The 12578-nt window shown below is 47.3% G+C and overlaps 1 long non-coding RNA gene across 2 annotated transcripts; it reads right to left on the bottom strand.

The window, feature by feature from the left end:
- Positions 1-2507: 2507 nt before the first annotated feature.
- Positions 2508-9217, bottom strand: LOC140391990 (uncharacterized). 2 transcript variants are annotated; one of them, XR_011935224.1, is made up of 3 exons: positions 8776-9217; positions 7162-7252; positions 2508-3615 (listed from the first exon to the last, which is right to left on the bottom strand). It is a non-coding gene; the product is annotated as an uncharacterized lncRNA (long non-coding RNA). The 2 variants fall into 2 exon arrangements; XR_011935223.1 differs by lacking the exon at positions 8776-9217 and adding an exon at positions 7660-8739.
- Between the last annotated feature and the right edge of the window lie 3361 nt (positions 9218-12578).

Below are 12578 nucleotides of genomic sequence, written 5' to 3'. Positions count from 1 at the left end.
TGGGGCACCTTTAGTTAGGGGGTCTCTGTGGGGAACCTTTAGTTAGAGGGTCTCTTTGGGGCATCTTTAGTTAGGGGGTCTCAGTGTGGGGCCCTTTAGTCAGTGGGTGTCTGTGGGGCACCTTTAGTTAGGGGGTCTCTGTGGGGCACCTTTAGTTAGGGAGTCTCTGTGCGGCACATTTAGTTAGGGGGTCTCTGTGGAACACCCTTAGGGAGTTTCTGTGCGGCACCTTTAGTTTGGGAGTCTCTGTGCGGCACCTTTAGTTAGGGGGTCTCTGTGGGGCATCTTTAGTTAGGGGGTCTCTGTGGGAAATCTTTAGTTAGGGGGTCTCAGTGAGGGGCCCTTTAGTCAAGGGGTCTCTGTGGGGCACTTTTAGTTAGGGAGTCGCTGTGGGGCACCTTTAGTGATGGGGTCTCTGAGGGGCACCTTTCGTTAGGGGGTCTCTGTGGCATCTTTAGTTAGGGGGTCTAAGTGAGGGGCCCTTTAGTCAGGGGGTCTCTGTGGGGCACTTTTAGTTAGGGGGTCTCAGTGAGTGGCCCTTAGTCAGGGGGTCTCTTTGGGGCACCCATAGTTAGGGGGTCTCTGTGGGGCACCTTTAGTTAGGGAGTCTCTGAGTGGGGTCCCTTTAGTCAGGGGGTCTCTGTGGGGTTCCCTTTAGTCAGGGGGTCTCAGTGAGGGGCCCTTTAGTCAGGGGGTCTCAGTGAGGGGCCCTTACGTTACGGTGTCTCTGTGAGGGGCACCTTTAATCAGCGGGTTTCTGTGAGGGGCTCTTACATTAGGGTGTCTCTGTGAGGGGCCCTTTAGTCAGGGCGTCTCTGTGAGGGGCCCTTTAGTCAGGGCGTCTCTGTGAGGGGCCCTTTAGTCAGGATGTCTCTGTGAGGGGCACTTTTAGTCAGGGCGTCTCTGTGAGGGGCCCTTTAGTCAGGGCGTCTCTGTGAGGGGCCCTTTAGTCAGGATGTCTCTGTGAGGGGCACTTTTAGTCAGGGGGTTTCTTTGAGGGGCCCTTTTGTCATGGTGTCTCTGTGAGGGGCCCTTTAGTCAGGGTGTCTCTGTGAGGGGCCCTTTAGTCAGGGTGTCTCTGTGAGGGGCCCTTTAGTCAGGGTGTCTCTGTGAGGGGCCCTTTAGTCAGGGTGTCTCTGTGAGGAGCCCATTAGTCAGGGTGTCTTTGTGAGGGGCCCTTTAGTCAGGGTGTCTCTGTGAGGAGCCCTTTAGTCAGGGTGTCTCTGTGAGGGGCACCTTTTGTCAGGGGGTTTCTGTGAGGGGCCCTTTAGTCAGTGGGTTTCTGTGAGGGGCCCTTTTGTCAGGGGGTTTCTGTTGGGGCATTTTCCTTATTGCAGTTGCCCCTGGGGGTGAGAGCATGGGGTTGGGTAGGCAGCATATTGGGGGTGGGAGGGGGTGTTGGCCCTTGGATGGACTTTGGGGGTATCTCCCCTAAGGAGTTACCCCTTTGACCTACCGCGAGGTCCACCTTGACAGAGCCACGCTGGTAGAGACCACAGCACAGGGTGACATAGAGCAGCATAGGTTGACACAGTGGTGGCATGTGGCACAGTGGTTAGCACTGCTGCCCTTAATTGGCCACTTAAGTGACTCAGTGGCCATCTGACAGGCAGGCAGGCCACTGTGGCCCCATGCTGCTGGCAATATGCCATGGGTAGCAGTAAGAATCCAGCTCTCCTCCCGATGCCTCCCCTTGCCCATATTGCCAGGCCTCCTACCACCTAGCCCACCTCCAATGGGCCAAGAAAATTCAGTCCATTGCAGCTTTTCAGAGACTTATTACAGGCTTACATTTATTTTGCGCCTTTTATGACCTTAGGACATCGCAAAATGCTTTGCAACCTGTGAAAGACTTTTGAAATCTAGTCAATGTTGCAACAAAGGAAATGTGGCAGGCAATTTATTCATAGCAAACTCCCATTAACAGCAATTAGATACAGTATGTGTTTTGTTTCGTAATGTTGATTGATGGATAAATATAGACCTGGACGTAAGGAGAGCTTTGCTGCCCTTCTTTGAATAGTTGCCATTGAACCTTTTGCATCTACCTAAGTTTAATGATTCATCTGAAGAATGCATCTCTGATGGTACAGCACCCGTTCACTACTGCACTGGAGTGTTGGCTTAAATTTGGTACTCAAGAGTGGGATTTGAATTTGTGATCTGTAACTGACAGAATCGAGTGCTTCCACTGATCCAAGGCTGACATTGACTTAATTTGTAACTTTAGAAAGACCCATTGGACTGCCTTGATATTTCTCCTACGATAGATGAAACACCGAGCCAGTGTGCTGTTCACCAAAATGAAAACTCTCGCCACATTCCGATGTCACTGAGTGCAGAATCCACTATGCATCCAAATGCACAAAACTTTCCCTTGTCTGAGTACAGACTGGTGTGCAGCCGGCAGTATTGTAGGAGCGGCTTCAAGGCCTGTGTATTGAGTCGGCTTCCACGTGGGCTTTTCTCCTGTGGTTCAACTCAGTACAAAGAGCAGCAGACACATCAACAATCTGAAGACGGTTTAATATTCTACAAGCTTGAATTCAAGTACATGAGAGATAAGACCTGGATAACTGCCAAGGTCCTTCTACAGAACAAAGAAACAAATTCAGCACATATACAACATTCAAAAATTAATAGCCCTTCCCAGTTGGACGCAATCCAATCCCTGAAGTTGCTATGTTTAAACTTAACCAATAGAATTGCAAGCAATGTTTAAATTTCACCCAATAGAATTGCAACCAATGTTTAAACTTCACCCAATAGAATCGCAAGCAATCCATGATTGATGCCAGGATCCTCATCCTGACAGCTGTGTACAATCTCAGCATCTTGAGCTGATTGTTTGTGAGAAACAGAACAACAGAACCAGCACCCTGGATTGTTTCACTATTGATTACTTATTACTGCTATGTCTTAAAAATACATGTTTAACGGTTAATAATGATTACTTGGTACTTTTCCTATAATTCATCTCAATCCTTAATAAAGTAACTAATGTAAAACTACTCTAGTCGCATGCTAACTATTTAGTTTTAACAGGTATCATCGCTGAACCCCCCCTTCAAGTATAACTCAGTTTCCACAGCTTACACCGCTACAAACCACTTATTGGTACCTGTATATTGGAGGTAAGGCACTGTAACGATGGTTAGGGCATTGTTGTGAATCTGTGTGTGCTGTCTGAAAATGGTTCTGACCTATTTGGTTTAATCAATAATTTCATCCAAAAAAGCTACTTTTTTGGAAACACCCTCCACCACCGACCCACGATGGCAGCGTTGTGTATGATCTGTAAGCTGCACTGAAGCAACTCACCAAAGCTCCTTCAACAGTACCTTCCAAACCTATGACCTCTACCACCGAGAAGGACAAAGGCAGCAGATGCATGGGGACACCACCACCTGCAGGTTCCCCTGCAAGCCACTCATCATTATGACTTGGAAATATATCGCCATTCCTTCATCGTCGCTGGGTCAAAATCCTGGAACTCCCTTCCTAACTGCATAGCGGGTGCACCTACACCACATGGGTTGCAGCAGTTCAAGAAGGCAACTCACCACCAATTAGGGATGGGCAACAAATGCCGACCCAGCCAGTGACGCCCACATCCTGTAAACAAATAAATAAAAATATGAAATGAGCTGGAAAAATATGATAAATGTATTTTGTTTCAAAAGGTTTTCAGAAGACTGCACTTGCAACATAGGTATGTGTGGGCTGTAGCAATTGAAAAGTCAATGCTAATGATTATGAAATCAGTTTATTTAACTCGATAAAATAAGTGCATCTATACCATGAAACAACTTCACCAAGCAAGCTGAAGATATTCACAGTACTGTGGTACTTATCATCATTTATTTTTTTCACACGGCTTAAATTGCTGTTAAACTGATATCAGAAAATGTATTTGTATATCATAATTTTCCTACGTGTCTCAAGGTTGAAGGCTAATAATGATCATGTCAGAATTGAAAAGAACACTTCTGGGACAGGAAGTGTAGGCTGAACTTCTGAAGTAATTAAATACCACATCAATAACAGGCAAACATTTGTGGAATTCTTGTTTAAAATTGTCTGAGCAATGAACTCTGGAAAGCTGACATAATAACGATGAAATATGTAAAAATTTATAAAGTAATGGAATTTGGCAAAACATTAAAGGAAGTACAGTTAACATATTCCGCCCTCCTGTCATGCTTCTGTCTGTCACCTTCCCCGATTAGAGAATTCTTTCTTGCTTAAAAAGTTCTCAAAGAAAAAAATGTTTTATCTGGACATCCACTACTTTGAAGGCGCAATGTTATGTTTTACATTCAAACCTTTTCACAACATAGGTACTTAATTGTGAACATCAACTTGTGAATTTGCTCTTGACCATTGCCTTCGTCATTTGGTTATCTGAAATATGACAGGTACAAGATCAGGGACACGATTCAGCAGACTTAACACTCTGCTGTCGGGCACATTTAACTGGGTGTATCTCGGTGGCTGCAGCACCAGGAAACACCCCTCTCATCAATGGCACTTTGCCGTTTTTTTTTGTCTCGGCGAGTTTATCTCCGCCGAGGTCGCACTTAGAGTGATTCGCTGCTGGGATGGATGTTCGCAGATTGAGGTGCCAATGTGATTGACAGCCCCAATGTCCACCCTCCCTCCCCACTTTTAGCCCCCCTCCCTGCTTTATCGACCCCCCCAAACCTTGGTGAGGCCCTTGGGAACCCCGCCCCTCTAATTGGCAAGGTCCCCTCAGCCCGGCCCCTGGCAGTGCCAACCTGACACCTGGGCTCCCTGGCACCCTGGCACTGCCAGCTTGGCATCCGGGCACTGCCAAAGTGGCAATTCCAGGATGTCCTTGAGTCACTGCCAGTGTGCCAGGCTGGCAGTGCCATGGTGCCCGGTTCCAGGGGGAGTGCTAGGGTCCTACCCTGCCCGGTCCCTGACCACCGGGAGACCTCCAGTGGCCTGTGAGGCTCCCCCCAGGTTTCATTAAGCCTAGTCCACGTTTGTGTGAACCAGTACTAAACAGTACTAAACAGCGCCCTGGCGAAGTCTCCCAGGTGCAGCCATTGAGACCCGGGCGCGGGTTAATCCGCAGTCCTGGTATTTAAATGAGCCATTGGGCTCATTTACATATGCAGATATGGCTCTTGCCAAGTGATGTATCTGTAAAAATGCCATTACAGATGTTTATTTACAATTAGGACAATAAGCCTGGGCACAATACAAGCCAGCATAACACAAAATACAACTACTGGTAACAGTAAGTGAAATTTAAAAGTGGTACTAATCCATTGCTGGAAAAGATTAAAACAAAGCATATTAACAGGTGGCACAGTTGCAATCCTTGGTAGATTCATCATTGATATGACTACAACAGTGTGGAAATGGGTATTTGCTCATTTTTTCCCCTCTAAAATTGTTTTTTGAATAAATTAGAGCTAGTGCACTTAGGGGTAAATAAATATTTAATGACACCTCTCTGCTGCTGAAATTTTAATTATACAAGTGTAGAGTCTCATTCCCTAAGAAAAGAAAAAGTCTTGAAGAACTAAAAGTATTATTTTTTGTTTTACGTTTCCTCCTCTCTTTATTATAAAACTGTCTCATACCCATCTGTATCTTTAATTCACTCGTAGTGCATTATCTAAATTGGATTTGTATTTGCTGCTTTTGCATCCTGGTTTGGATTCTGCATGTCTCAGTGAGGGTTCTTGAATCTGATTGGTTGAAAAGCCTGGCTGATTCTTAGCCTAGTCTCAGATGCCACAGCTACAAAGCAAAGAGTTCCATGTTGGAAAAGAAGTCTGGTTAGAAGAAATATATCCTGGGAGGACTGCAGAAATTGTATAGGACCCAATATTACATGAATGGGTTTTGAGTGAGTTGAAATTGGGTTCTCCAGGCAACTATCAATGAAGTAACCGGGAGCGTTGTTCCTTCTCCAATGTCTGCAATATCCAGGTCATTATGCTCGTCCACAAGGGGTGAAATGTTGCTGGGAAGGGTTACGAGTAACATTAAAGGTGATGGTAAAATACACCTTGTTAATATTTCTCCCCCTTCTCTCCCAGAAAAAGATTTGTGGAACTTGATTGGTTTACTTGCTGTTTTTTATTAATAGATTCTCTCCTAACTGAGCATTCAAGGTGGGTGTTTTATTAAAGTAGTTTCTTACTGAGAGATTTCCAGGCACTTTTAATTTGTACCTTCTGAGTTTTGATTTGTTGTTGTCTACCTTGGACTAATCAATGAAGTATAATGTAATACTAAGATTTATTGGAAAAAGAATCGTTGACCATTGAATAAAACTAGATGCAAGTTGTGTTTCCAAAAGTTATGCGGCTGGATTCTCCGTTCCTGAGACTAAGTGTTGACACTGGGGCATGATTCGTGGACTTCTACAACAACAAAAGTGGCGCCGCACCTGGACTGGTTCACCAACCGTTGAGGGGCTAGCACCGGCGCCACATGGAACATGATCGATTCCAATAGAAAATGGTGTCGGATTTGTTGTGGTCGGGATTGGCACTCGAGAGACTGACAAGCTACAGCTGCATGTTGGCAATCCACTCCCCGCACACACTCATCTTGGCCAACAAGATGGCACTGGTTGCACTGGAGCGTGCCCATTGCATTGATGGGTTGGCTGGGGCCAGAGGATACCTAGGGGGGTACCTGGGGGGACACCAATACGACCTGTGGTGCTACGTTCACAGTGGGCATGCATGGCTGCCTTGCAGGCTGCGGCAACACTGCTTTATGCGCGTCCACCCCGACCCCAGAGCTCTCCTCCTGGTCACCCCCCGCTACTCCACCCGCCCTCGAAGAAGCCCCATGGCCAGCAGCATAAGTGTCAGCACACTATGGTGATTTTGGACACTTTTCGTACCCCCTCTCTCCCTCTCATCAGCCACGGAAACGGTTTCACGATTTTTGAAAGCATAAGTGAACCGCGCCGTCGGGAATTCCCCCCGGTGGAGGAGGAGAATCAAAGAGGCCCCGGGAAATACCAGGTCAGGCCCGTTAATGATACGCAAACGGCGACTACTGTATGTGCGGAGTGGAATGCATTGACACCACTTTCAGGGCACAGGGGAATTGCGATTTGGCGTGAGCCCGGCGCCCGGCACGATTTCAACATCAAAACGGATTTACCGTCCAATCGCATTTCACGATTCCAGCGTTAGCTGACAGAGAATCCCGCCCATCTTCTTTCAGAATAGAGCTTCGTATGGGCCAGGGATAACTAGAAAATCAAATGAATAGTAAAAATGGTCAGTCCATTAATATCTGCAGATTTTATTTTATTTTTAAAAAAAATTTTATTCTCCTTTTTCACATTTTCTCCCACATTTACACCCGTCAACAATAAACAATAATCAGCAAGATATGTCAATCCCCATAATAACAACGATCCCACTGACTCTAGTTAGCTAGCGCGGGTGGCTCCCCCCCGCCAATACCTCTCGCCCCCTTCCGCCCAGTCCCAGAGAAAGAAACACCAAAACAAGCCCAACAATCCAACCCCTACAATTCACTAACATACCATTTAACCGTCGCAACACAGAACGCCATTAACCTGAACTCTGTAACAATGCAAAGAGAAGTAAATTTCAATACAAATCAGTAAAAAGAAAGTTGTAAAATTTGTACATTTTCCAGCCGCTCAAACACAGTCCACAGTCTTTCTTCCAGTTCCGCTCTTCACGTCTGTCCCAAGCCTTCTGCCCTCACGAACGCCTCAGTCGCCTCCGCTGTCTCAAAATAAAAGCCTTTGGCTTTATATGTTACTCTCAACTTCGCCGGGTACACCACACCAAATCGCACCCCCTTCTTGTACAAAGCCGCCTTCACGCACCCAAACGCCGCTCGTCTTTTTGCCAACTCCACCGTCCAGTCCTGGTAGATCCGAACCACAGTACCATCCCACAGCACCTCACGCTTCTGCTTCACCCAGCTTAATACTTTCTCCTTCATGCAAAACTTATGGAAGCAGATAATTACTGCCCTTGGCGGCTCGTTCACTTTGGGCTTCGGCCTTAATGACTGATGAGCTCGGTCTAGCTCGTACAGGGTGGGGTTCTCACCCTCCCCCATCAGCTCCGCCAACTTCTTAGCGAATTATAGCGTTGGCCTTGGGCCCTCTGTCTCTTCGGGCAAGCCCACAATTCTCAAATTGTGCCGCCTTGAGTGGTTTTCCAAGTCTTCCAGCTTTGCTCGGAGCCCTCTGTTAACCTCCACCACCCTCCGCAGCTCGTCCCCCATCGAGGTGACCTGGGCGCTGTGTCGTGTCACGGCCTCCTCCACCTCCTTCATCTTCTCGCCCTGCTCTCTCACCTCGGCCAATGCCTTTGCCACCTCCACCCTGACCGGGCCGATTGCCTCCTCCAACAATGACCTCACCACAACCACCACCTCTTTCCTCAGGATCTCCATGTCCCTCACCAAACGTTTTTCCAGCTCCACCACCATCACCTCGGTCATCTTCTCCACCGTAAGTAGTGCGGTCCTGCCTTGCAGTTCGGCTTCCGCCATCCTGTCAACACTTTTGCTTTTGCTCGTCTTCTCCTTCGGCGGTGAACCCACGTTTCCTCCTTTCTTTGACGCTGCTTTTCGCATCTTTTAGCGGCTTATTGTTTTTTTATCTTCTTTCCTTTCTCCTCTCTCCCCCTTCACCCTCCTGCCCTTCACCAATCTGACATTCTTCTTTTTTGAGAAAAAAAAACTTTTACCAAACTTCCATAAATCTTCTTTCTTTCTCCCATTCACCTGGGACCAGGCTTCAACCTTCTTCTTCCTAGATGGGAGCCATCCGACGTGGAGCAGTCTCCCTACATGGCGCTCGGGCCTGCCGCCACGGCCTCTCCGTAGCTCCGCCCCCGCTGCTCTGACCTGCCGGGCCCGGCGCCTCAGCCTTTGCCGCCCGACACCCGCGCGGGGTTCTTCGCCGGCTTTTAACCCGGCCCCGCTGGCTGCTCGTGGCGGCCCCAAAGGCCGACGATAGTCGGGGAGTACGTGGGGTCTCGGGGATTTCCTCGAAATCGCCACGAATCGCGGCCAGCGGCGGGAGATCTTTTTTTTGCGGCCGCCCTGCTCGTCCACACCACCGGACCATCTAATATCTGCAGATTTATGCTGACTGGCTGTATTTTTCTTTTTCTTGAAAAGTCAAGTTTGATTTACCACACATATCTCCCTCTGATAATAATCAGGCAACTTATCGACCGTGATTTTAAAAAAAATAGATGAAGTCCCAGTGGACTTCTGTAGAGCAAACAAGAATTGATTGTTGCATAAATAGATCACAATCTAGTTGCCATATTGTACTCACATGAAATGAATGCTAAATAATTGGGAAACACAGTAATTTCTCGAGAGAATATCAATGAGCTTGCTTATTTAAATGACAGTCAGTCAACTAGCAAAAAAGCCGAAGAAAGCCAACAGTGCAAAGTGAGAAAGATTTCAATTTTTAAAAGCCATTTTGTTATTGAAAAAACAGGAAAAATAAGTGAATATTGGTGGTGAGAAAGTTACTTGAGAGCATTTTATTACAGAATAGGTTTATGACTCATAAACCTACTCAATTTCTCAGGACAATAGTCTCCTGCAAGTAATGCTGGAGGAAATGTGTGCATGCTGTAGTTATAGTCAATTGGAATGATCCTGCATGACCAAGATATTTATACAAGGGGCGTGATTCTCCCAAAAAATGACTAAGTGCCAAATTTGGGTGTATTTGGCGGGTTGTTTCATGCTGGTTTTTTGGGTGAGGTCTAGACCTGGATTCACCCACCCTGGGTCATTTTTTGGGCCCTGCGGAATTTCTTCACTGTCCACCCCACGCTTAGATCTTTTTCCAGTAGTGGGGAGCTGAACTTGCTGGCGAGTGCCCCGATGTTTAAGTGAGCTTGAGGGTCCCCCACACCCTTCACCCACGGACAATGCCACCACCCACAGACATGGGTATGAACCCCCAAAGTGAGCACACCCCACTCTGGGTTTGCTGAAGGCCCCCCTCCCCCGCCTTTCAGCAGCCCCCCTTTCAGGATCCCCTGAGTTTCAGGACAACTCTTCACCCTTCCAACCTTTATGAAGCCCCCTCATACCCCCTCTTCATCTCCCCACCTTTAATAACCTGCCTTTCATGGGCATATCCCTCCTCCGAACTTGACCCTTGGCAGTTCCAACCTGGCACCCTGGCACTGCCAGTCTGACATCTTGGCAGTACATTGGCACTGCCAGGTTGGTGCTGCCAGGTTGGCACGTCCAGGGTGCCTGGGTGCCAGGGGGAGTGCTAGGGTGCTGCCCTGCCCTGTCCCCAATCACCTGGGGGCTTTAATGATCTGTAGGACCCCTGGGGTGGCCATCATGCCTGGTTTACGCTCGTGGACATCAGCACTAATCGGCACCCGGTTGAGGCTTCGCCGGTGCGGCCGGTGACTTCCGGGCCCTGGGAGAATGTGACCTCAAATAGGCCATGCTTTTAAAATGACCCTAATTGGGGTGTGATCCAGATTGCGCCGGGCGCTGTGGATTGGGTGACTTGCACGAGGTTTTATACCGAAATACTAACACACGGGAATTCTGCTTACATGGGACATGGCGTGATGCAGTTTCACCTCATCATATGCCAGAAATGTAAATGAGTACTTTATGTGCAACAAGTTACTTTGCCCACAGAACAGTCACTGTACACGGATGCCCCCAGCAGCCGTGCTCCTCATGGCAAGATTTTCACTTCCGGGTCGGGTGCACAGAGAGAGGAGAATTCCTGGCTCTGTGAACCCGACGTTTGAAAATAGTGGCTGCACTTCTGATTTTCTTTTCGGGGGGATGTGAAGTTTCTGGAGTGATTGTGGAGGCTGGAAGTCGGGCTCGGCTGCCGGCAGCGCATCCACGCCTGCAGGTTTCCCAGCGGTATGGGATGACCATGATGGGAAATCCCATTAGCAGTTGGCGGGAATGGAGAATCCCACTGCTCACGAGAATGTGCTGCCCAGGAAAACGTGGCTGTCAGACCGGAGAATCCTGCCCACAATGTTTGGCATCAACTGCTTTCTGTAGTAGCGAATTCGACAGACTATGGATGAAGAAATTTCTCCTCATCTCAGTCCTAAAAGGTTTACCCCATATACTTAGACGATAACCCGTGGTTCTGGGCTCCCAGACTATCGGGAACATCCTTCCTGCATCTCCCTGTCTAGTACTGTTAAAACCTTATAGGTTTCTACGAGACTCCCCTTCATTCTTCTAAACTTCAATGAAGATAATCCATGCCGAATCAATCGCTCCTCATTCGTCAGTCCTGTCATCTCAGGAATCAGTCTGGTAAACTTTTGCTGCACTCCTTCTATAGCAAGAACATCCTTGCTAGATAAGGAGACCAAAACTGCACACAATATTCCAGGTGTGGCCTCACCAAGGCCCTGTATAATTGCAACAAGACATCCCTGCTCCTGTACTCAGAGCCTCTCGTATGAAGGCCAGCATACGTTTTGCCTTCTTTACTGCCTGCTACCCCTGCATGGTTACCTTCAGTGACTGGTGTATGAGGACACCCAAGTCTCATTGCACATTCCCCTCTCTTAATTTATAGCCATTCAGATAATAATCTGTCATCCTGCTTTTGTTACTGAAGTGGATAACCTCTCATTTTTCCGCATTATGCTGCATTTGCCATTCATTTGCCCAATCACTCAGCCTGTCCAAATCACACTGAAGCATCTCTGCATCCTCCTCACAGCTCACCCTCCCACCCAGCTTTGCAAATTTGCAGCTATCACATCTAGTTCCCCTTTCTAAATTATTAATATATATTGTTAGTAGGTGGGGTCCTAGCACTGATCCGTGCGGTACCATTTGAAACTGCCTGCCATTTGGAAAAAAACCTGTTCATTCCTACTCTTTGTTTCCTGTCTTCCAACCAATTTTCTATCCATCTCGATACACAAAGCCCAATACTATGCGCTTTAATTTTACACGCTAATCTCTTTTGTAGGACTTTGTCAAAAGCCTTCTGATAGTCCAAATATACCACATCCACTGTCTCCCACTCATCAACTCTGTCAGTTACATCCTCGAAGAATTTCAGTAGTTTTGTCAACCGTGATTTCCTTTTTCTAAATCCAAGTTGACTGTGTCCAATCCTGCCACTGTTTTCCAAGTACTCTGCTCCAACATTTTTGATAATGGACTCTAGATTTTTCCCCACTACCGACTTGAGTCTGACTGGTCTATAATTCCCTGTTTCCTCTACACATACCTTTTACATTAGCTACTCTCCAATCTATAGGAACTGTTCCAGAATATATTGAATCTTGGAAGATGACCACCAATGAATCCACTTTTTCAGGAGACATTTCCTGAAATAAGCTGGGATGTAAAATATGAATAAAACAGAAAAAACAGCATTCCAGCCCTTGCCCCATACCCCCACCACTTCCCATGTCCCATCCACGCTGTTCTATGACACCTCATGCCCTACCACCTTCCCCTCATACTCCCCCAAAAAACCCACTTTACAGGTTTGATTCCGGCTTGAGTCACTGTCTGTGCAGAGTCTGCACGTT

The sequence above is a fragment of the Scyliorhinus torazame genome, chromosome 15, assembly GCF_047496885.1.
Source record: "Scyliorhinus torazame isolate Kashiwa2021f chromosome 15, sScyTor2.1, whole genome shotgun sequence".
Classification (NCBI taxonomy): domain Eukaryota; kingdom Metazoa; phylum Chordata; class Chondrichthyes; order Carcharhiniformes; family Scyliorhinidae; genus Scyliorhinus; species Scyliorhinus torazame.
The sequence above is the reverse complement of the archived record's forward strand: the minus strand, read 5'-3'. Positions and strand labels throughout refer to the sequence as shown.